General features: G+C 45.5%; 1 long non-coding RNA gene across 2 annotated transcripts in view; it reads right to left on the bottom strand.

Moving 5' to 3' along the window:
• Window positions 1-21520: 21520 nt before the first annotated feature.
• Window positions 21521-23355, bottom strand: part of LOC146893699 (uncharacterized) — a 113567-nt gene continuing 111732 nt past the window's right edge. For both annotated transcript variants that reach the window (XR_015002989.2, XR_015738235.1), the window contains exon 3: window positions 21521-22348. This is a non-coding gene — a long non-coding RNA (uncharacterized LOC146893699). The remainder of the gene's footprint in view (window positions 22349-23355) is intronic.

The following is a 23355-nucleotide window of genomic DNA, read 5'->3' as shown; positions in this document are numbered from 1 at the left end:
AGGAAAGAAGTGCCGAGGCTATGGCTCTAAAGGCAGTGCCTGGGTTTCAAGTCAAGGAATAAATCACTGCAAAGCAGCAATGTGAGGAGACCCCGCCATTTGGAGAGTGTGGCTTACCTTCACCCACACTTCTCCGGCCCATGGTCTTTACACAAGTGTAAGTATGGCCTGATTCCTCCTATCATTGTATCAGAGGACCCCGCACAGGGCTCCAGATTCTGTGACCCAAATCCTTGGACTCAGAGAGGTGAAAAAGACGTTCTATGCCTCTTTAATAATTCTTTGTCTATTAATTTCATTAACTTGTGAGCTCTCTCTTTCTGTCTCTCTCTGTCTATGTCTCTCTCTCTCTTTCTCTTTCTCCCTCTCTCTCCTCTCTCTCCTCTTTCTCTCTCTCATATACTCACATATTGAGGTCAGATTCTAAGGAAGGTGTCATCAGGTGGCTATCATCATATGATGCAGTCCACAGATTGTAAAGACTCAACGCTATAGGCTCATCTCCCTGCCTGGCCTTTTGATGACATAAATAGATTAGGCCAGCAGGAGCCAGGTGAGGCACTACGTACTGTTTAAAGCAGGAGTACACATTACAATAACTGCCCACAGTATAGTAAAAACATGAACAAGTCGCCGAGTTATTGACATATTATTGTTTTATTAAACGGACTTGTAACTAAGCATGCTACACTTTTCTATGCCTGGCAGTGGAGAGGGTTTGTTTTTACCACTACCATTGCAAAAGTGTAAGGAATACCTTAAGCTACATTGTAGGATCCACATTGTCAGGAGACAGGATGGATTTTCATCTCCACTATAATCGTGTGGGACCATGGTCACAAGCATGTTTGCTGTTGTTGAGAACAGGACGAGACATATGTTCATGTGTTTCTTCATTGCCAATAGTTCATGCTGACTCCTTCTGAAAGAGTCTGGGTTTGAATATGGAAACACTGACAACATGACAGCCAGGGCCTGCACCCCAGCCTCCCCAAAGGCCCCTAGATGTGGCTGGCAGAGCAAACAGGCCAGGTGAGGACATCTCTAGTTAGAGGCACACTCCTGGCTTATGGGGGTGGCTTTTCCCCAGTCGGGTTTCGATTATGGATCTCTGACTGATTTTCAACCTCCTCTTCTGTGCTTTGGCTCCAACAAGACTCCTTGCTCTGCTCAAAGTGGCTAATCTTTGAAGAGCACTCTGTTGTCTCTAAGACACTGTTCAGAATGCAGGCACTGGGTTTGGCTCCCATGTTGTTATGTTTCCCCGTCTGTCTGTCTGTCTGTCTGTCTGTTTGTCTGTCTCTGTCTCTCTCTCTCTCTCTCTCTCTGAGCTCACGCTAGGATGTGCAGGAATAGTGGATTCTCAAATGACTAATAGCAGGCACGAGGCTCAGTGAAGGCAGGTGACTCCAGTGAATCCTGTCTTGAGGGGGAAGGAGAGCCAGAAGGACAACAGAGCCCAGTCAAGACTGTGGATGTCTGCCTCGTGTTTTCTTCATTCCACGGAGAGCTACAGCCCCATGTGCACAATGCTAGCCACATGGGCTGGACACTCATAATCAGCCTCACAGAGGATGTATGTAACCACAGGAAAAAGGGGGCTAAGAGAGAACAGGTGCTTGTTCAAGATCACCTAGCTGTTAGTGGCTACATCTGGGTTCAAATCCTGAACTGGCCTGCAAACTCCGTTATGCCCACTGATTGATGGTGCGTCCATGTGTTACAGCAAGTATCTGACTCTATGAATATGGAGGGAAAGGCATACACACATCATCTTATGGAGTGCCTTCCTCTCCAAGCATCTGGGGGCTCTGGTGGGGATACCTTTCTTCAGCAGGTCACAGCACGTTTATCCTTGCCCCTCTTCAATGCCATACATTCTCTGTGGAGCTGGCCTCTACCCTGGGGGCTCTCACTGACCATCTCCTTGCAGCCCCCAGTTCAGCCTTCATAAAGACTTGCTGATGGGCTGTGGATCGATCCAGGGTTCAGTTGTGATAGGTGTAGAGGGACGTGCTAACTGCTTCTGACTACTGCTGTGGCTTGTGGCTGTTCTGTCTCCAGGCCCAGCCTGAAGTCACCAGCTCATAACACACCTCCCCACCCGCCGAGAAAAGAGAGAAAGGCAATCATCTCAGATCAAGATGTGAAAACCTGCTTGCTAGCCTTCTCTCCCCGACATTTCCCACCCTCCCTGCTTCCTCTGACTTCCCTAGATGTGACATTGACTTTAGTCAGAGGGAAAATAACACTGGTTACTCAGTTACCTGAGTGTTGGGGTACAAGGGATGTGACTGACCCCAAAGGAGGTGAGTGTCAAAAATCCAGCACTCCTGTAGAAAGCATTGGGCAGTTTATTAAGAAAATACTTCCTGTATTGGCTATTGTTAAAAATCCACTGAAGCATAAATTTGAATTTATGGCAAATAGAGGGGAAGGGCTGAGGTCCATTTGAGTTTGGAGGTGCTCTTATCTGGGCAGAAAAAGAGCTCTATCCTTTCTCTCTGGCTCACATGCCACATGTTCTGGATTTCTGGGTAACACTGGCAGCTGGACCCATAATTATGCTGGTGATCCACACTTCCCATTAAACATCACTTTTTAAACAATGTGGTGTCCCCAACACTGGGAAAGTTGTGGGGATCAGGAGCCAGATGATACCTCCTTGTCCAATGGGCTTCCAAGATAAGCATCAGTTGGGTAGCTTTAAGGGTAAGCAAGATGGAGGAGGGTTGGTGTGAAGACTGTGAAAAGCAGGAGAGGATATGATGCGATTGAAGGCAACCGAGATAGAGCTACTCCAAAGAAAGGGCTCTTAGTGAAGGGTTTTAGCTCGAATGAAAGCAAATAGCAACAGGACTTGTGAGAGAAAAGAGCCAAGGACGGTGTGCTTCATTTGAGGGTCAGAAGCAGGGCTGGGGTAAAGGCAGAGACCGGAAGGGTAAGCCGACAGAGCATTCTAGATCCTGCCAAGATGCAAAAGATGGCTTCCCGCGAAACTGAGAGGGGGCCTGTCTTTAGCTCTTTCCCCTATGTCTGCCTTTGCCACTAACCTTTTCATTACCAGATCTGCCCTCGAGAAATAATGTCATCCTTCTGTCTTTAAAAATCAAAATGTTCCTATGGTATACCTGAGCGAGGTAGGGACAAGATGCTCCTAGGTTCCTGACTTTTTCCACAGGCACAGCTGCGAGTCTTCAAAGGCCAGAGCTCAGGAAGGTGGGGATGGAAGTTAGGGATGCGGTGGATAGCTAGAGGTCTGGACACCACAGGCAGTACTGTGGACTGTGTCTAGAGAATTCTGGCTGTCACTCTGGTGGGGGAGAAAAAGACACCTCAGGGAGCGAGGAGCAGAAGGCTGTTGGAAGGCCTGGGCCTTTCATTCTGTGCATGAAGTGAAATTTTCCCTTCCAGAAGACTTGATCTGTGCCTTGAGGTAAGCAGTCAGAACATGATGGGGAAGCTTTGTTAACCAATCACCTTTAAGAAGTGAAACCTAGCTAAGGAAGTTTCACCTACCTGGAGCCCAGGAAGAAAAACTGGGACAGACCAGGTGCTCCCTCTCTCTGGGCGATTCCCGCAGGACACAGCAGAACTTGGACTTGTGGCATGAGTTTCCCCTTATAATAAGTAAAAATATAATTGTTTATCTTTAAGTTGGCCTGGTTATTTCCTGAATCGAGCTTACTTATACACAAGAACAGGACTCTGCACCATGGCCATCAGACACACAAGCATTCCCAAAACTTACCCCTAATGGCTCAGAAGAGGTGACCACACAGCCTTATAAAGTCTACAGAACGATACTGAAGTGGTCTTTAGGACAGACAGACCCAATGGGTCCTTAGACAGATAGAGCTTCAGATACCCTATTCTTATAATGACCCCGGGGACACCATCTCACTGTGCTTAATTGTGACAGTATCCTAACGATGCCAGCGAGGAGACTGTCTGTTGAGAGCAGACCCAGGGTTCCTTCTAATAAACCTGCAGGGGTTCTCTCAGTACCCCACGTCTCCAGTGAGGAAACAGAAGCGAGAGCCACAAACCCCTTACCCAGGGATCAGGGATGACTGAGAACAGCCTGCCCTCTGAGGCTTACCATTCTAGGTTTCCCCTCAAGGTCCCCACTTAAAGCTTCGCCGATGTATACTGCATGTGAAACAAGATTTGTCTTGCCACTGGAGAAGTCAGCATTAGGAGAAGGATATCTTGCAATCCCCAGAGCCTCCTTGGTCCCATTTTGCAGATAGGAACAACCTTAGGGCAGGCAGGGGTGCAAAGGGAAGTGGGTAAATGAATTACTCCAGTCCGAAGGGACTCTGAGGAAGCTCGGAATAGGCAGACACAGGCCAGGTTTCCACTCGGCTGCCTCAGCCACGCTCCTCCAGCCCAGCTGATAATTGCTCATTATGTGGTTAATCTGGGCACAGCCGGGCCTGGCAGCAGAGTCGCATCACATCAAAGCGAGCTCTTCAAAGGAGCAGAAAGCTGGCCTCTGGGGTAATTAGCTGAGAGCCTATTCTCTTCTGCTTGGGACAGTTGGGAGGGTTGCAGGCAAGGTCCAAAAGGCACAATGTACACCTCAAGTTGTCAACTCTGGTGAACTCGTAGGCAAGGCTGGTTACTCCAATCAGCCCTCCCCCACCCTGGGGATCAAATCAGCCTGTTAAGCAAGCACACTCTACCCCTGTTTTCCCTTTTCTACTGTTATTGGCCTCCCCACCCCATCCTCTACCCCTGAGCCTGGCCTCTGCTTCCGGGAACACCGTGTGCCCTCTCTTTAGACTACCATATTTTTCTTGCAGACACTGGGGCAAAGAAGAAAAAATACTCATCCAAACACAAATGCCACCACCGTGACTCACAGACGAAACCAGAAAGAAAGCGTCAGAACCTTCCTTGTACACGGCAATGTTCTGATTCATGCTGTGTGACTCAGTTTCCACAGCTGTCCGAGCTAAGCAGCCCTGGGTGGCAGCCCTGAGTTGAGGATTGCTGGTTCATCCACTGGAGTGGAACTTCGGGGGTAACAGACCTGGCATGAGACCTCTGAGAAAAGCTGAGGATGCGTGTGATCGCTCAGCGTGACCGCCTTCCCCCTCGCCCGGCTGGAGGGAGAGACAAGGTGATGTTATGCCTCTAATCCCATTTGCAGTCCCCTGTCACTCAGCCAGGTACCCCACCAGCAAGGCACAGAAGTGCAGAAAGTGTTAAGAGACGTTATAATGGAGTCTGGTACCTCTTTTTGATGCCCCGTGGGGCAGTCAGACTAACAGGCCTGAGTGAGTTTGGCGTCTCGGTGGAGCCGTGCTGAACTGGCCAGTGGGGTACAGGAAGCCACTGTTCCTTGGGGAAACGATTCTAGGACGGGCTGGTGCAGGCAGAGGCAGACGGCTTTCGCAAATGATGGTTCCCTTGCTTGGAAGACAAGGCAATATTCTATTTTATCCAGCTCTTGGCCATATTTAACAATGGACATCATAGATGATAAGGTCATCAGAGGAGTCCAGCTTCTCTGAGCTTAATGAGGGATATGGTCTCAGACGTTGCTCTAACAGGCTGAGCAAAACCCGTTAGACAGCAGGATGGAGTGGAAGCACAGACAACAGGGCCTCCTTATCAATGAAAACAAATTGTTCTGCTTCCTTTTGCCAACAAGACAGAATTTAGTCGGATTTTATCTTCATGATAGTTTTTGAGGATAGACTCTCTTTGTATCAGTTACTTTGTCAAAAGTTTTTTTAAAAAGAACAATTAAGCACCCATATAGAAAAGGTGAAGAAAGGGCAGGGAACGACGTGAAGATCTGAGTTTGATCCCCAGAATCTAGGTTTTAAAAGCCGGGTGTAAATCTGTGTGTTAATCCCAGAACTGGGGAGGCAGAGGTAGGTGATGTCCACGGGCTCGCTGGCCATCCACTCTAGCCAAACCACTGAGTTTCCACTGGAAAGTGGGAGACACTGTTGCAAACAAACAAAATCCAAAAAGCAAGCAAACAATAAAACCCAAACCAAAACAAAAGAGCCACCAAAACCAACACATAACTCCCCCACCCGCCAAGGGAAACAAAACAAAACAAAGCCAAAAAGTGAAAGGCAACTGAAATAGCATCGAGGTTGATCTCTGGCCTACACACACACACACACACACACACACACACACACACACACACACTCATTTCATTCCTGGAGAAGATGCTCGTGCAACTCTAGGACAGACAGAGGCACGGTCACATCTAAAGTGATTGAAAATATCCAGGGCCAATGCGATTCTCTGTCAGGCAGCTCTAGCCCTGGCCACATTCTCTCTCTCATGTTGGCTCAGTGCTCGTATGCCACTTATACTTGTGTGACTCGGGAACCCCATGCTGAAAACATAAGCCTTTAAAATTGCTTCACAATGCACCTGCAGCCTTCGCTAATCCCCAGGTGTGAATATAACACGCACCTGCTCAATATTCCCTTGGCATTTGTGCTAACTGTAGGGGAAGTCACATGGAGTGCTTCTGGCAATGGTATGGCATTGTAGAGAGAGCAGCTAGGAGACCAAGGTTCAAGCCTGTTATTGATCAGTATTTCTCGTCCTTACCAATTCCCTTTGTCCTAGGATAGGTGAGGTATGGGGCATGAAGGTTTTGGATTGAGCAGAATTCTTCCTTATCATTCCCATGACCCTTTGCTCCTGCACCTAGGAACACTGAACTGTTTGAAATCCATTTCCTGTTTCCTCGGCTCAATTCCTGCCAAGTAAGATCTGAGCTCAATTCTTGACCCCAGAGCAAACCTCTTGCATATAGGAAGTGCTCAATCAATGCTTAATAACTGTGCTAGCTCATTTTATATTAGCTATACCTAAATACTTGAGACTAGGTAACATAGAGAGGTCTGTTTGGCTCAAGTTCTAGTGGCTGGAGAGTCTGAATTAGTTTTTGCCACCTTGATATTTCAGTTTGACTCTGTCGAAAGACTTGGGACATCTGCTTGCTTACTGATTATAAAATGATGAAGAATTGGAACTCAGTGTTCCACCCACCATCTAGCAGTTCCAGCTGGGTGTGCATTGTCCTTTGGGAGCTTTCTGAGACCACGCCTACCGTTGCGGAGCCAGGAGTGGTACAGAAAGTCTAATTTGTTTCCTGCGAGTACTCTTGTTAATTGTAAGAGAATCTAAAAATACAGTTGATGTGCATGGTGACTACAATGCCTTGTTTAGAAACTTAGGCCGGAGAAAGAATGCAATCAAACTGTAGAAATCTAATTCTTTCTCCCTTTTAATTTAAAGCAGCTCATTCCCGTTTGTTTTGCATGGGCTTAAAGTTAAAAGTGAAAGAATGGTACCTGAAAAACCAGTAGTTACAAAATGAAGACGCAAGGCTCTGAGTGCCAGAGGATGCTTGAGAATGGCTACACTCAAGTTACCGTGATTTAGTGATTTGCTTCTGCCCCTCATGGTGCAAGCAAGTGATCTCAGCAGCCAGGAAGTGCAGGCAGGAGAATCATGAGTTCAAGGCCAGGTTCAGCCATAGGGAATTGAAAGCAGGCCTGAACTATAAGAGACCTTCTCTCAAATATCAAAGAAGGTGGGGCAGAGAGGTGATTCTGTGGGTCAGAGAGCGTCTTGCACGAGGTTGAAGATCTAAGTTCAAATCTCAGTACCCACATAAAAATAACTGGGCATGGCAGGCTCCCGTCACTGAAGAGTATAAAGGCAGTGGGATCTCTGGAACTTGCTGGCCACCAGTGAGAAGACCTTGCTCCAAAAATAAGATAGAACATAATAGCACAGAATAATCAGTGTTCACCACACATGCACAGGCAAGTTCACACACACACACACACACACACACACACACACACACACACACCACCAAACAAGAAAGGACTAAAACACTTGCTATACAGTGTAAGGACATGAGTTCAAATTCCCAGATCTCCTGGGGAAAAACAGAAACAGGTTGTGCATGCCTTCATATCACTTCAGTCATGTGACTTCAACACTTCCTGTCAGATTTGGAAGCTAGAGGCAGTGAAGCCCCAGAAGCCCAAGGGCCAGGTGGTCTGGCATACATAACAACAAACAGAGACTCTGCCTTAAACAAGATAGAGAGTGAGTCCTAGGTTGACCTGTGCCCCAATACCTGTTCCATAGAACATAGATGTCTGCACTTACATGCTTGAACATGTATACATCAAGATTTCAAAAAAAAAGCAAACACTAGTCAAATAAAAAGGAAATAATATAATGCTCCATTTTCTGGATACGGGAAGCACAGAATTATCCAGGCAGAGGGCACAGTGGGTCAACGTGATTCAAGAAACATGTTGTGAGCTAGGTGATAGCACTGAGTCCAGAAAGCCCACAACAGAGAGTCAGAGATAGAGAGACCACGGTTCTCTACTGTGGCGATTGGCCTCTTAGAATTATATCCCATGATGCTTAGCTCAGGAAAGCCAGCTCTCAGAGTGAAATGAACCCCCAAACCTGTGCTGGGTGGCTGTGTAAATGCCAGTTATTTTGGAAGTATGTACCAACAGTGACTTGGGCAGTGGGCAAGGCTGCTCAGAGTTGAAAAGAGACACAAATCAGTGAAACCATTTGAATAGCGTGTCATGAGCTCTGGGAGAGAGGTAGAAAAGACCATGTGTGGCCCCCAGAGATTTCATAAATGTGCCGGGGTGAGGCAGGAAGCCATAATTCAGTTCAGCGAGCAGTTAATTGCATACTATGCATGGGGTGTAGTCATAACCCAGGCTAGGGCAGAGCTAGTATTCCAGAAACATCTACCAAATGGAGGAGATGGAATGAGAGCAAGTAGATCAACTCTCAGCGTAGACAGAACACTTGGGTGAGGACAGAGGACTGGGCTCCTATGAGGGTTGAAATGAGAACTGGGGTGACTGGCAGGGAGGGCACTGCAGATAGTGGTCAAACTAGATCTTTTCTATTGTCTTTTCTATTTTAATTTTTAAAAAGTGACCTCTTTAGAAAAACATACTTATATGCTGTTCCTGTCTTAAACCCATGACCCAAGTCTAATGCCAGGAAAAAACAGATAAGCCCCAATCAAGGGCCATTTTGCAAAATAAGGCATAGAATCTCCCCCAAAACCATCAAGGTTAAAAGCCATAGATAGTTTTGACTTTGGGGCATCCTGTACCTCAAATGAATGTTTAGCAGTATTTCTGACCTCTTCCAACGAGATGCCAGCTGCAGTCCCACCCACCTGTGACAACCAGAAATGCCTCCAGTCTTTGTCAATTATTCCTTTAGTGGGTGAGTACTGTCCTTATTGGAGACACATTGTTCTGAGGATGGGTACAAGAATAGGGAGAGAACCCTCTCCCTTGTCTCTTCCCCCAATGGAATGAGTGGAATTGATCAATAGAAAAATAAGCAGAGTATTAAGATCTTGAGACCAGAGCTGAACATCTGACTTAGGTTCCTTAATGGCCCCATGGGGTCAGCATCAAAGTCCCTGCCCCCCCCTTAGGACCTTAACTGCAGTGAGTACCCCAGGGATCATGTAGGTTGATACACAACATTTAGTAGGGGATTTTTTTTTTTATTGGATTCAGGTGAGGGCCTCTTTCCTAGTCCTGTAAAGACAGCAGCATGAAGCTAAGGAAAGCCAAACTTCTGGATTCCTCATGTCAAAATCAGGCATGGTGGTGTGTTCCCGCAACTCTAGGTCTGGAGGAGAGGAACGGGGAGTTGCCTGGGGGCTGGTGGCCATCCAGTACAACCAAATCTGTGAGCTCCAGGTTCACTGAAAGTCCTTTTCCAAAATACAAGGTGGTGTTTGAGGAAGACATTTGCCTTCCGCTTCTTGCCTCCACGTGTGTATATGAAGTGCCCCTGCACTCAGTGCCCTGCCCCTACACACGTGTCCTCTCTATATACAAAAAAATGGATAAAATCAATGAGTCAACATGGCAACATTATGAAATCAAAACACATGGGTTCATGTCCAGCCTTGGACAGCTCCACAGCATTAGGAAGCATGTTAGCACAGTTTCATACACACACACTACATGTGATCACTATAGCACTCTCTTGGGCTCTGGACATGTGCCATCCCATTCAGTGCCCACGGCAGCCCTGTGAGCCTGACCATTCAAAACCAAATGGTCAGCATGTCCAGCATGTCACAGACTCTCCGTCCCCCGATCTGTCTACCGCTTCTATAGCCTCACATGATTATCATAAGACCTAGGGCAGGTGAAACACTGAGGCAGGATGAACCCTCTGGGAAATGACAACAGGCAGGGAGCCCTCAACACAGTGCACCAGGGCTGGTGTTTAATAAAAACTGCTAATTGTAAGATTTGGGGTTAGAGTGCTTCACCTCAACCAAGAGACACAATGCAGATGTGTCTGGCCACTGGCCTACCACTGGCCCAAATTTCAGTCATGAATAGAAACGGCAGGTGGAGGAGGTTAGGAAACAATGTCACCATGGGTAGCAGCAGTCTGCAGTTGATTCGGGATGCAGGAGCTCCATATTTCTTAAGTTGCTTCAGCCAATTCCCTATATCTTAGCAGGAGGTTTGGAATACCAGTCCACACTCAGGGTGCAATAAGCCTTCGAGGACATCCTATCAGAGAAGGAGCACCATGCCATCGGAACGTGGTCTTTTTTTTCTTGTGCTTAATGATAATGGCCATATTTGTAATATGATATATGCCATCCACGGACATTCAGTGGCTTTGTTCTTTGATGATATTCTCAGGGTGTCAGAGTCACATGGAGACCCTAGGGCTCTGGGGATTGATATTCATTCTCACTTGAAAACCCTTGGCCAGTCTGGTTGCTTCTTATGGCCACTGGCTATTTATTTTCAACTAAAAAATTAATATGTACCTTATTTAATTTTGTATTGCTAATACATACATAATAATACAATAATGTTGACATGCGTGAATAACATATACGCATGGGTTAAGTGTGATATTTCTACTCCTGCATACAGTGTGTACTGATAAAATACACCTCCCTTATCCTCCCTCCCCAGGATCATTTTTCTCAGACTTTACCAATCACTGTTACTCCTCATTCCTGTATAGTTGAGAGGGAGGCAGATCTCAAGCTCTAGGCCCACCTCAGCTACACAGCAAGGCCCTGTCTCAAACAGCAAGATGGTTATCCTGAAGCAAGGGCAAGTGGAGAGTTTGGGTTCCTGGCTAAATTTCTGTTGCCTTGGATGGTTTGGGACCATGGTACGATCGAGTCAGCGAGGTTGTGTGGAATTCCAGCACTGACCCTTACAGCTCTGTGACCTCGAACTTTGACTCCTGTCTCTAAAATGGGAAGAGCATCATGGTGTTGACTCCTTCTTTGTGAAGAGACTGGAGTGGTGGACCTGCACCCAAGGCTTCTGTCAAGGGTGTTACATAAGCAAGTAGTGAAGAGAATTATCTTTGTTGTTCCTGATGTCATTGCCACCAAAACTCCTTCCCTGACAAACAGGAGTGGTGCTGTAGAGCTGGCATGACAATCCCAACTTCCTTGAGGTTAGACACTGTTGTCTGTCTGTATTTCTGGAACCCATGCTCATATATATGCCGGCACACATGCACATTCTGCTTTCCTGGCTCCTCAGTCGTACTGGCCAGCATAGTTCAGATTTCCCTTTCCTGCTTCCCACGTGTCTGCTCCCCATTGGCACGTCATTACCACTGATCCTTCTGCTGATCCTGGCCAAGTTCTTGCCTCTCCTTTCTGCCTCCTCCCTCTTCGCTGCCCGTGCGAGCTCTCAGCAGCCCATAATCTTCTGCTCACACTCCATTTGTCCGGCACCTCTCCGCACACAGTGCCTTCTCTGCCTGCCTCCCAGAGCTCACTCTTCCCTGTGGTGTCTTCTCACCCACTCCGTCATGTCAAACTGGCTTCAGAGCACTCCTCTCGCATGCCCTGCAGGGTGCTGAGGTCCTGCACTCCAGTCTCGGTTGGCATCATGGCTTTACTAGTGGAAGTCCACTACACGAGTCTCACCGGATGAACCTAAAGCTTAAAGGGTCAGCTTAATACTTTAGTAAAAATTGCTTATCACATCCAGAGACTTTATTGTGTGCTCATACCCCATATGTGCTCTCCCATAGAGTGTTTGGAAGATGCTTCCATGTCTCAGTCTTGTAAGTGATGGTGTGAAGGCTCAGAGAGGCCAAGGCCCCTGACAAGGTCGGAGAATTAGTAAGTGATAAGGGATAAGGAGTTTAAGTGGTGTGTCCAGCTCCAGGTCCTGACCTTAACCCCAGGGTGAGGTAGAGCAGTTAAGGCCTTGGGTCTCATTGTTCCTTTGAATTAGTCATTCGGGGAAGGAGAACAAGGAAGGGGATGCACTGTTCTCAGCGCTGCCCCTCCTGGGAGCCCTCCTGTGTAGCACTATCAATAAAAACCCAGTTACAGAAATTGGGGTTCAACCTGAAGGTCAGAAAAGCAAAATAGCCAGTCACTGACTCTTACCTCAACTTCAGTCCTAAATGGTGATCTTGACTCCAGGAATTTCAGAATGAGACTTCATCTGAGAGCTGTCCCCTCCCATCTTGTATTTCTCTCTAGGGTTAGGATTAAAGGTGTGCACCACTGGGGTTAAAAGTGTGCACTGCCCAGTTTCTATGCCCAATAGTGTGGCTACTGGGATTAAAAGTGTGTGTCACTACTGCCTGGTCTGTAAGGCTGACCAGTGGGGCTCTTTTACTCTCTGATCTTCAGGCAAGCTTTATTTATTAAAATACAAATGAAATGTCACTACACTCCTGGACATCCATCTCCAGCCAATTAGCTAAACCAGTTTTTGCTTTCTCTATGATCTATGTATTGCTGCCTGCCTCTCTTCCATCTCAGCAGGGGTTCCATAGCAGCGACCTGCAAAAGGAACTGGAGAAATGTTCCAACACCCAACACGAGTGAACTCACCTACAGAGAAAGGTGTCAGAAGGTGCCAGTCACCTGGAAACAATGCTCAATTCCTCCTCACCCTCAGGCCCAGGCTCCCTGTTTTCTCTCATCATTAAAAGTGTCAGCTAGGAATCTGTTCTTGGGAATTCCCCAGAATAGGGCCCATAGATGTACCACTCACTGGTCTTCCCCCTTTTCTAACCCCTGAAGACCAGAGCTGGCAGCACCCTCTCCTCAAGGCAGGTAGGCAGCTCTTTCTCCTTACCTGGCAACCCAAACTGTAACAACGCAGGGCTTGTGACATGGGCAAGGTGGGTGACAGCCAGACCTGTGAGTCACAGGACTTATGTGTCGTGGGTCAGACTGCTGGTGACAAGCCATACAGGATGAGATTTCCTGGAGATAAGGAGATAGGTGTGGCTCCATCTGTTAGTAATGCCAGCAGCCAAGATCTCTGAGGGGGCTTTTGCCTTGTTAGTTCATCCTCAGGTAATGCTGAGAGGAATGTCATATGCCCAGTTCTGCAGAAGCTGAGAAGTAAAATGCAAATGACTTACGCAAGGTCAATAAGGTCGAAGTCACCAAGTCCAAGGTCAATAAGGTCAGAATCACTGAGTCCAAGGTCAATAAGGTAGGAGTGCTGAGTCCAAGTTCAACCAGGCCCAGGTTCCAAAGTGGAAGCCAAATCTAACTAGGCTGGATACAAACACTGCATTCCATGTCCCGGGAGAGAAACAAACAAGCTGGGACCGAAGGGGCAGTCATGTCACCTCTGGCGCTCCTCGGATGTCATCACTGTAAAGATGCGATAGGTCAGCAAAATGGCAGCCATGCCCTCTGGACCGGCTCCGCGCTTGGTCCCGTTCTGATTGCGCAGAAGTGGTTTTCTTTGTGCCTAAGATGTGCTAAGGAATAAGTGGGTGTAGCAAAGTGGAAGACTGGCTTGGCCTTTCCTGATCCAGAATGGAGAAGGAGGTGTCAGAGAGACATGAGTAGAACACAGCAGGTCACCACCACTAGCTTTGGGTCTGGAGGAGAGGATTCACTGGGGGCATGATGGAATATCAGGGGACCAGGCTTCACAAGACGGTAAGTTTGGGACTGTTTGTGCCAGGGTCTGCTTGTGCTTTGTGACCATTGGTTTCTAGTCATACCTTGGAGGTCCCATGCCTGGAGAACAATGACAGACAATGATCACTGATTTCAAACTCAAGTCTTCCTTTTGGCAACTCTCCTGAAACACTCTCCTGAAACACTCTAGGACTGATCAAGTCCAAAGCCTTCCTAGCTTTGGAAGCCTCAGTTTTCACATCTGCAAGATGGGACAAGTACTAGCAGTGCCCACTTTTAGGACTTAGCTTGAAGACTGCTGGTTCACTCATTGATCACCACCACATTGTCATGTCTGTGACCAGAATCCTAGCAGGAGCAGGAACATGAGATTCCTGTAGACAGAGTGCACTGGTGGCCATGATTAATCTTTGATCCTGACATCTGGGTCTTCTTTCTCAGTCAGAGTAACAGGGCACATCATTTAATTCCATACAGGGCCTTGTATGAGGGTCCAGAGCTGAGACAGAGGGAGCCTAGGGAACACGTGACTTGGCTAGCTGCTCAGTCAACAAAGATTTACTTAGAAAAATGCATCATCTTTAATAATCTTGCTTCAGTATGGTGTTGTAGCTAACAGAATGAGATGGGCAAGTTTAACAACAAAAAAGCCAAGTAAACAAACGTGTAACTGTATAATGAGAGGGAGGGTGCTACTAAGGAAATAGGCAGGGTATGAAGACGATGGAGAGGAATCTACCTATGCCACCGAGGAAGGCTTTCGAATAAGGTAGCGCTTGGACATTTTGAAAAGTCAGTGTTTAAGAGCCAAGGGATGAGAAGAGAACGGAGGGCTGAGCAGGGGTACCGGGTATGCTGCTACTCAGGGAAGGGAATGGGTATAGTTCTGCAGACGAGTCTGGGCCAGATGTAGGGAGGACACAAGATGAGAGGTAGGAAGGGGAAGGACCACATGGTGCCTTGGAAGCCAGGGTGTTTGTGTTATATTTATAGCCCATGTAAACTGTATGATCACATTCATGTAAAGGGCCCTTTGCATGCTCATATGCTTGAACACTTGGTACCAAAACGGGGGCACTGTTTTAGGAAGCTGTGAGACCTTTAGGAGGTGGAGCCCAGCTGGAGGAAGTGCATCACCCAAAGGCCAGCCTCTAGGATTGTAGTTCTGCCCAATTCTGGCCTAGAGGTGGCTCTTCAGAGCTTGTCTGGCAAATATGGGTGATGTTGAGGTCACTGGGCTAGATCTTGGTAGAATATCTTAAGAACGCCTGCTCTCACCCACCATAGGACAGATGCTTAGGTAAAGGGCCACCTGGGCAACCACGCTTGTACAATGATTTAGGATGAAATTCTAGAGTGTGCCTGTCAGTGAAAGCCCTGAACAGCGCTTGCTATGGGCTACTCGAACCATGTGAGGCAGCGTGACTTTATAGAGAATGACCCCATTTTCCTCAGAGACATCTTGAAAGTTCAGTTCTGAATGTCTTCCAGGTTGAAACTGACTGTCTTCCCACAGGCTCAGTGATGTTCATGGACTGTAATAAATGGTAGGCGCTCTAACACATAGTAGGTTCCTAATAAACCTCCCCACCTCTTTCCTTTGTCCATAGAAAATAGATTTCCTTAGAAGGGGAGAGAAAAAAGACCCCATGTAATTAGCATTATAGGCCCTTTTCAACTTGGTTTAGGCACACATTCAGTCAATCTGGAAACACCCACTCAGCTCTAACACTGCCCTAATTATAAATCTCGGCTTTTAATTCATTAGCCTAGAGTCCCCAGGGGCCCCCACAAAGGTGTGTTCTACAGGGCTCATTCAAGGCCCTCTGTGTTTGGCAGACCTTCTTTGTCATCCTGGTGCTGGGGGACAGGCCTGACAGGTGTTTTACAGCTCAGCTGGGTCATATCAAGTTCTTATTGAAAATGCTTAAATTTCAGAAAACACCCTTGGTCTCACACTAGAGGCAAATCCACTGGAGGCAAGACTAGGAAAGCTGACCTTGACAGGACAAAATGTATCTTTCTCTGACATTAGTTCGATCGGAGAGATTTAAATGTTTAATGATTAAAGAAAAAAACTATTGTTTCTTTTGTGCACGAGGAAATTCTCCTTTAAGGTTGGCTCCTTTGGTAACCTTTACCAGGCTGCATTCTGAGGTCTAAGTTATACACTGAAGTTCTGATGCCTAGCATAAAAATTACTGCGATGTTTTATACTAAATGTATCTTCTCAGCAGAAAAATAATTATCTTTGAACATTATTTGATGTCTGTCTGAGTGTGTGTGTTTTGTGTGTATGTGTGGTCCATGTTGGACATACTATTTAATCACACTCCATCTTATTTTTGGGGACAGGGTGTGCCTCTCCATTGAAACCCCTGAACAGCACTTTCTGTGGGCTACAGGGACCCATGAGGCAGCGTGGACCACCAATTTGACTAGATTGACTGGCTAATGAGCCCCAGAGATCCTCCTACCTCCATTTACTCAGTTCAGGGATTACAGGTCACACTACTAGGCTCAGATTCTTAAAAATAAATATGGGTGATGAGAATTGAACCCAGGTCTTCTTGTTTGCTTGGCACTCTGATGACTGAGCCATCTCGCGAAGTCCATCATTATAATTTAAATGTAACTTTATGAAGAACTTGAATGCTTCTATACCTAATCTAGCCTGATCTTTTAAAATGTGTTTATTTTATTTAAATATTTAAATTTCCTAAGCTCAGTTTCTTCATTTAATAATGACGCCCACAGAGAGTTTTACAGCACCTTTAGGTACTGTTTGACAGTGTTTCATCTAGTGAAATTTGGATCAAAACTTTCCCTGTGGTCACTAGAGGAACGACAGCACAAAGGAAGCCTAGATGATAGAGTTCCTCCGTCCCTGATTCCTTGGAGGAAGGCACTAGCTTCTCCCCTTCAAGTGGTCAGGGACCTCAGCAGTGGAGCAGAGACCTCTTCCTCATCCACTCCTAATGAACTGCAAGATCAGCACCACTGTGGGTTTAGTTTGGATTTTCAATCCTACGAGCGCCTGTTTTATCTAAAATTTAGACTGCTCTGTCCAGAGTGAGAATGTGAGAATCAGGTTCGGGTCCTGACTCAGGAGTGAAACTGGCTTGTGTCAATCTCATTTGCTTATCTGTAGCCTGGTCTGGAAGCAAGCAGAGTAAAGCAAAGCATCTAGATGATAGATAGATAGATAGATAGATAGATAGATAGATAGATAGATAGATGGATAGATAGATAGATAGATAGAAGGATAGATAGATAGAAGGATAGATAGATAGAAGGATAGATAGATAGATGATAGATAGATAGATTGATAGATGGATGATAGATAGACAGATGATAGATAGATAGATAGATGATAGATAGACAGACAGATGATAGATAGATAGATAGATAGATAGATAGATCTAGATGAGAGAGAGAGAGAGAGAGAGAGAGAGAGAGAGAGAGAGAGAGAGAGAAACAGGACAAGATCTGTGGGCTGAAAGGTGGAGTAAAACAATATGTATAGCCTTATGTATCAGAACAATAAATTAATAAAAAAAATCTTATGGAATCCAACATAAAATGTGAGGTTGTATTAGCGTTAATACAGGTAATTTCTCTTGGAACATTTAAGACTTTCTGATTAGGAATGTTCAATCTGTACTATCAGTTTGGTTCTTGATTTAAACCAATGTGCCATGGCAACATGAGGTGGTGGCATGAGCGGACACCGAAACTCAGTACAGGGAAATAAAAAGTCTGCATTCTTTGTGATCTTTTCCTGAAAATCTGTGACTTTGTTAGACTAAAACCATGTATACCATGTATTAAAAATGTATGGTTGTTAGCCAAATTTAATACATGCTAATCAATGCTTTTTGGTCGGGGAGCAAGAAGTGGTTGGAAAAGGAAATTTGAAAACTATTCTCTCTTTGCTTGGTAACTCAAAGGGGCTAAACACACACTCAAGTTTTATTTACAAGAAAGTCACCGTTGATTTGAACAAGAAGGGCTGGGGATGTGGCAGCCCAATCCTCTTGTTTTCCAGGAGAAGAAATACAAGTCCATTAGAAAGAACGAAGAACCAGAATAGAAGCAGCTAAGGTGAAATCCCAGTTTCAGATTTTTATAGAAGTCACATTATGCAACACCTACTGTGTGCCAGCTCCTGTCCTCCACATTTTGCTTTCAAGCATCTTTTCATAGCATCCTTCTGAGGTATATTTGATAATAGTCTTTTACAATTACCATGCTGAAGATCAGAGAGGTTAAGCATCATGCTTGAGATTACACAGTTGGCAAGTTGCAAGGTGAGGCTTTCAACATAAGCGAGAAAAGCTGTCGCCACTTTTAGGGGCACCTACTATGTAACAGGTAAGCCATCAGCGGGTTCTTTAACTTGTTGAATGTCTTCTTGTCTCCTAGCAGGTCAGAGGTGTTTTTCCCAAATGAAGGGCTCCAAGTTGACAGACCTGTCCTGCCATGGCCCTGCTGGATGTTATGGTGGTTTGGATGATAAACGTCCCCCATAGTCTCTGGAATTTCAGGGCTTGGGACTTGAACATGGGTCTACTGGACCATTGTGCCTTCTCCACCTTTATCATTTCCATCCCAAAGAAAGAGGCCAGCAGAAGCAACCGGAAGAGTTGTCTGTTCATTCCCCCACTGACAGAAAGCTCTCAGCTCCCCTAGCTGTCTGCAGAGCTTCTTTCATTTCACACTCAGAAAAGACATCTTCTCCTCGTAATTCCTTCTAACTCCGGGAGCTGACCTAAGACCTTAAACCTCCTCAGGACGTAGGATAACAACCAAGCCCATCTTGCAAATTTTCAAAGTGCCTCCCGTACCTAGCAAGTAGTAACAGAATCAGTAAGACGTTAATGTATGACCATATTAGCTAAGGCTGATGTTTGCTGCCTTGGCCAAGCTCTCCCTGTCCACAACCAAGATGGTCTGAAAAGCTTGCTATGCAGTTGACATATTTGAGGGAAAACACAAAGCAATCATCTGTCTATAGCCCTCTTCCATATGTAGCCACAAATGGAACGCATTGTGGGGTCATGAGAGAGCAGGAGATTTAGTGAACAGGGCACAATACGACTTTGTGACCCGCTTTATTTTCTCATGACAATGTAAAATATAGATTGAGATGAACTAAAAATCCTTCATATTTGGTTTTATAGCCCAAATTCATAAATTCTCTGCATTCATTAGAAAGTGATGGACTCTCTGCACCCACTTGAAAAGATAGCATCCCAAGGGATAGATGCAAGAATATTAAAAGAGAGACGGAAAGAGAGAGCGATCCTGATCAAAGAAATACTGCCTCTTTCCTCCTTTCATTGAGCAGATGTGCAATGTGTCCTGGGAAAGAAATAGAAAAATTCCTGAGTGATTTATGGGATGAGCCAAGTTTCCACAGAGGTTATTGCATGCCTGATAGTACGGCGGGGGTTATTAGTTCCTAGTTGAAAATGACCAGAGAAGGTCTCATTCACTTCATCAATATGGCGCTTTTATAGGTTGTCAGGAAGGCGACATCAGGCAGCCACGGCACTGCCTTGGAGTTATTTCTCTTTTAGATGGTTGCTTGTCTTTATCACTGAGACTTCTGGCTATCTAAGAAAGCCCAGAGCATGGGAGATATGTCTGTTCCATCTACGACAGAAAGGCAAATGCCTCACTTAAATGTCTTTTACTCAACCAGGCATTGCACAACCTGAGTTCACACAGAAAATGAAAACAGACCCCCAGTACGTTCATATACGTACACATTGTCTAGACAGAAGCTGAGTTTTGCATTTGCTAAGAGAGATCCTGGGTGTTGCGCAGTGAGTTTTAGACATCACGATGCCATCAAATTATTTTTTAAAAATTAGGGGAGGGAGAACCATACATATGTTCTTCTGTGGAAGCTGATTACTGTCTTCATTCTATAAATAAAGGAAAACTTTAGCACATATAAGGAGACTTAAAAGAACAGAACATGTTAACGTATATGTTTATCTATGACCTCAGGGAAGAGAGAGCATCTTCATCCATTTGCAGATTGAAGAAGCTGCCGTCAGTCATCAGTTCTGGGATGCAGGCACTTAGAAAGCAACGAAAAGTCTTAGAAGATCTTTAGGGGTGGGGCCAACATTACTAATGGAAACTGCTTGCTCTAAAACCTTATAATTCTATAGTGCTTTTCTTAGACTGCAATAGTACGAAGGATAGTAAGAATGGGCAGGGCTACTTATTATGCTCCTACTGAATGTTAGCTCCTGACTCTGAAGTATGCATCTTTTAATCCTTGCAGCAACCAGTAAACAGAGTATGATTGCTAATGTATAGGCTGCACCATTCAGGACTAGAGAAGTCACCCAGGTGTCAGGCACCCAAATACGTGTATCGGAAGTAGCAGCGCCAGTGTCCCACCTCTGGTTCCTGAGTCAGAAGCCAATGCATTCCCAAATCTGTACCCATGTTTCTTTGTGTGCCAGGTCTCACGTAGCCCAGGCTGGCCTAAGCTGGCTATGTAACTAAGGATAACCTTGAAGTTCTGATCCTCTTAGGTCTGCCTTCTGTGATGACAGGCCTGTGCCTTATGTCTGTTTTTCCACTCCTCATGGGCCCCTTCCATTACGGGTGCTAAAAAAAATTGGCTTGCCTGTGAACATCATCTCCTGGCTCCTTCTCCTAGAGGTGTCGCAGAAGGCTGCAGAAAAGTCTTCTAGAAGAGTATTGGCTAAGAAGGACTGGGGGGGGAAACAATCTAACAAAATAGCAATGCACAAATTCACGTTTGTGAAGGACTGGGGGGGGAAAACAATCTAACAAAATAGCAATGCACAAATTCACGTTTGTGAAGGACTGGGGGGGGAAACAATCTAACAAAATAGCAATGCACAAATCCACGTTTGTGAAGGACTGGGGGGAAACAATCTAACAAAATAGCAATGCACAAATTCACATTTGTGAAGGACTGGGGGGGGATAACAATCTAACAAAATAGCAATGCACAAATCCACGTTTGTGAAGGACTGGGGGGGGATAACAATCTAACAAAATAGCAATGCACAAATCCACGTTTGTGAAGGACTGGGGGGAAACAATCTAACAAAATAGCAATGCACAAATTCACATTTGTGAAGGACTGGGGGGGGATAACAATCTAACAAAATAGCAATGCACAAATCCACGTTTGTGAAGGACTGGGGGGGGATAACAATCTAACAAAATAGCAATGCACAAATCCACGTTTGTGAAGGACTGGGGGGGGATAACAATCTAACAAAATAGCAATGCACAAATCCACGTTTGTGAAGGACTGGGGGGGGATAACAATCTAACAAAATAGCAATGCACAAATCCACGTTTGTGAAGGACTGGGGGGATAACAATCTAACAAAATAGCAATGCACAAATCCACGTTTGTGAAGGACTGGGGGGGGATAACAATCTAACAAAATAGCAATGCACAAATTCACGTTTGTGAAGGACTGGGGGGGGGGAAACAATCTAACAAACAAAATAGCAATGCACAAATTCACGTTTTTGTTCCTTTTAAATAATGGTACTTTAATACAGAATTATATCACATATCTTACATACTGTATGCTACATCTATTATATTAACTGTACATTGAGACCAGAGACCATACCATGGATTATATAATGCCCTTTCTCTTGTGGGTAAAAATACACAGCTTAATAACCGATAAAAGTGATCCTAAGGTTCTCTTGAGGGAAGGATTTTTAAAGCAAATCTTGTTTTGTTTGACTCTGAAAGGACAGAGTTAAGGGTTCTGAGAATTGGGTTCCCTTGTGTGTGGAGCTGAAAATCCAAACTCTTCTTCCTTTAAAAAGGCTCGCTGCCGACATTTAGACAGAGCCCTCTGGCCACCTCGGTGAGGTGGTTTGCACGCACAGCTTTAAACTTTGGCTTAGACGTTTGGCTCCCATGCATCTCCAAGGCGCTGGGGAAGCTGGAGCTCCGAGTTGGATAGTGTCACTGGCATCCAGGGCATCATGCGATTTCCCTAGATCTTGGCTGGAAATTTCTCAAGACTGAGAAGAGAAAATGAGTAAAATAGGTTCATTTGTCTCTGATTTCAGCACCCTGAGTTACAGAGGGCTCAGGGGATCCAAGGGTTCCGGGGTTGTCCTTCCCAGGGCCTGCTTCAGCACAGGTGGAGGTCTGAGGCTGTCCTTTCCAAGACCCAGTTCAGCACAGATGGAGGGGTGATGTCCTTGTATTTTATTTCAGTCTCTGATCTTCCTTCATTTGCCTGCTTCCCTGGACAGATGTTTGTCTGAGCAAATTGGCTGCTGAGATGATCTCCAAGTTAACCACTGGCAGGGCCGGGGACAGGATATTGATTCCTTTCAGCCCTTTAGAGGGATCAAAGTGTTGAAAGTCAAGGTTACCATATAGACACACGGCACAAATTCCTCCAGTCTTTGAGTGTCTGCACTGCACGTAAAGACTTCATTGAGTTTGTCCTATAATATCATCGGGGACTCACTGAACAACAACAACAAAAACAAACAAACAAAACAAAACAAAACAAAACTAAACTAAAAACCTTAAAATGAAAAGAAAGGGAAGAAAAAAGAATCCAGGTCCGTTACTTTCTGCCAGTCGAGAAGGGGCTAACTGGTGCCTGGGCCCTGGTGCCTGTGCTCAGGTTCCCCGTGAGCAGCAAACACAGTAGGTCTCAGCCTCGGATCCGAGCAGCTATGTGGCCAGGGCCCAGCTTTGCAGATGGAAGAGCACAGATTTCATAAAAATTAAAGTTAAATACTGCTGGTGATCAGTTATCAGACAATTACTTTAACAATTATCCCAGAGAACAAACAAGAACCATGAGTAACATTTTCGTTGATAATGTATATAGTATACAGAATTGCTTTCCTAGATAAAGGATAATTTTTCGCAAATGTATATTATTTTCTTGGAGTTATAGATTAAGACCAGTTTCCCCACATCTTCTTCATGACAAAGTATGAAGAAAAAAAACCCTTTTAGTAGCAAAGAATGTTTGAATTTTTAAATTTAACCTTCCTTTCTGTTTTCCTTTCATTGGCAAGGGAAACCTGCATATCTCAGGCTAGGTGCGTACTCTTTAAGTAGCTGAGAATGACTGAACTTTGGATTCTTCTGTCTCTACCTTCAAATGCTGGGATTACAGGAGTGGACCACCATGCATGATTTACCAGCAAAACAAACAAACAACCCGAAATCGCTGATTTTCTTTCTTCCAGTCCTGAGCAATATCACACCTAGAGATACTGGGCACACCTCAACAGAGGGGTCATCAGACTTTCTGAAACACTCCCACTTGCCAAAGAGTGATTGGAAAGACACCAAGAAGAAGCAACACCAGCAGTAAAGACTT

The sequence above is a fragment of the Myodes glareolus genome, chromosome 7 (genome assembly GCF_982192425.1).
Source record: "Myodes glareolus chromosome 7, mMyoGla1.1, whole genome shotgun sequence".
NCBI lineage: Eukaryota > Metazoa > Chordata > Mammalia > Rodentia > Cricetidae > Myodes > Myodes glareolus.
Note: the sequence above shows the minus strand (reverse complement) of the source record. Positions and strands in the feature narration are given on the sequence as shown.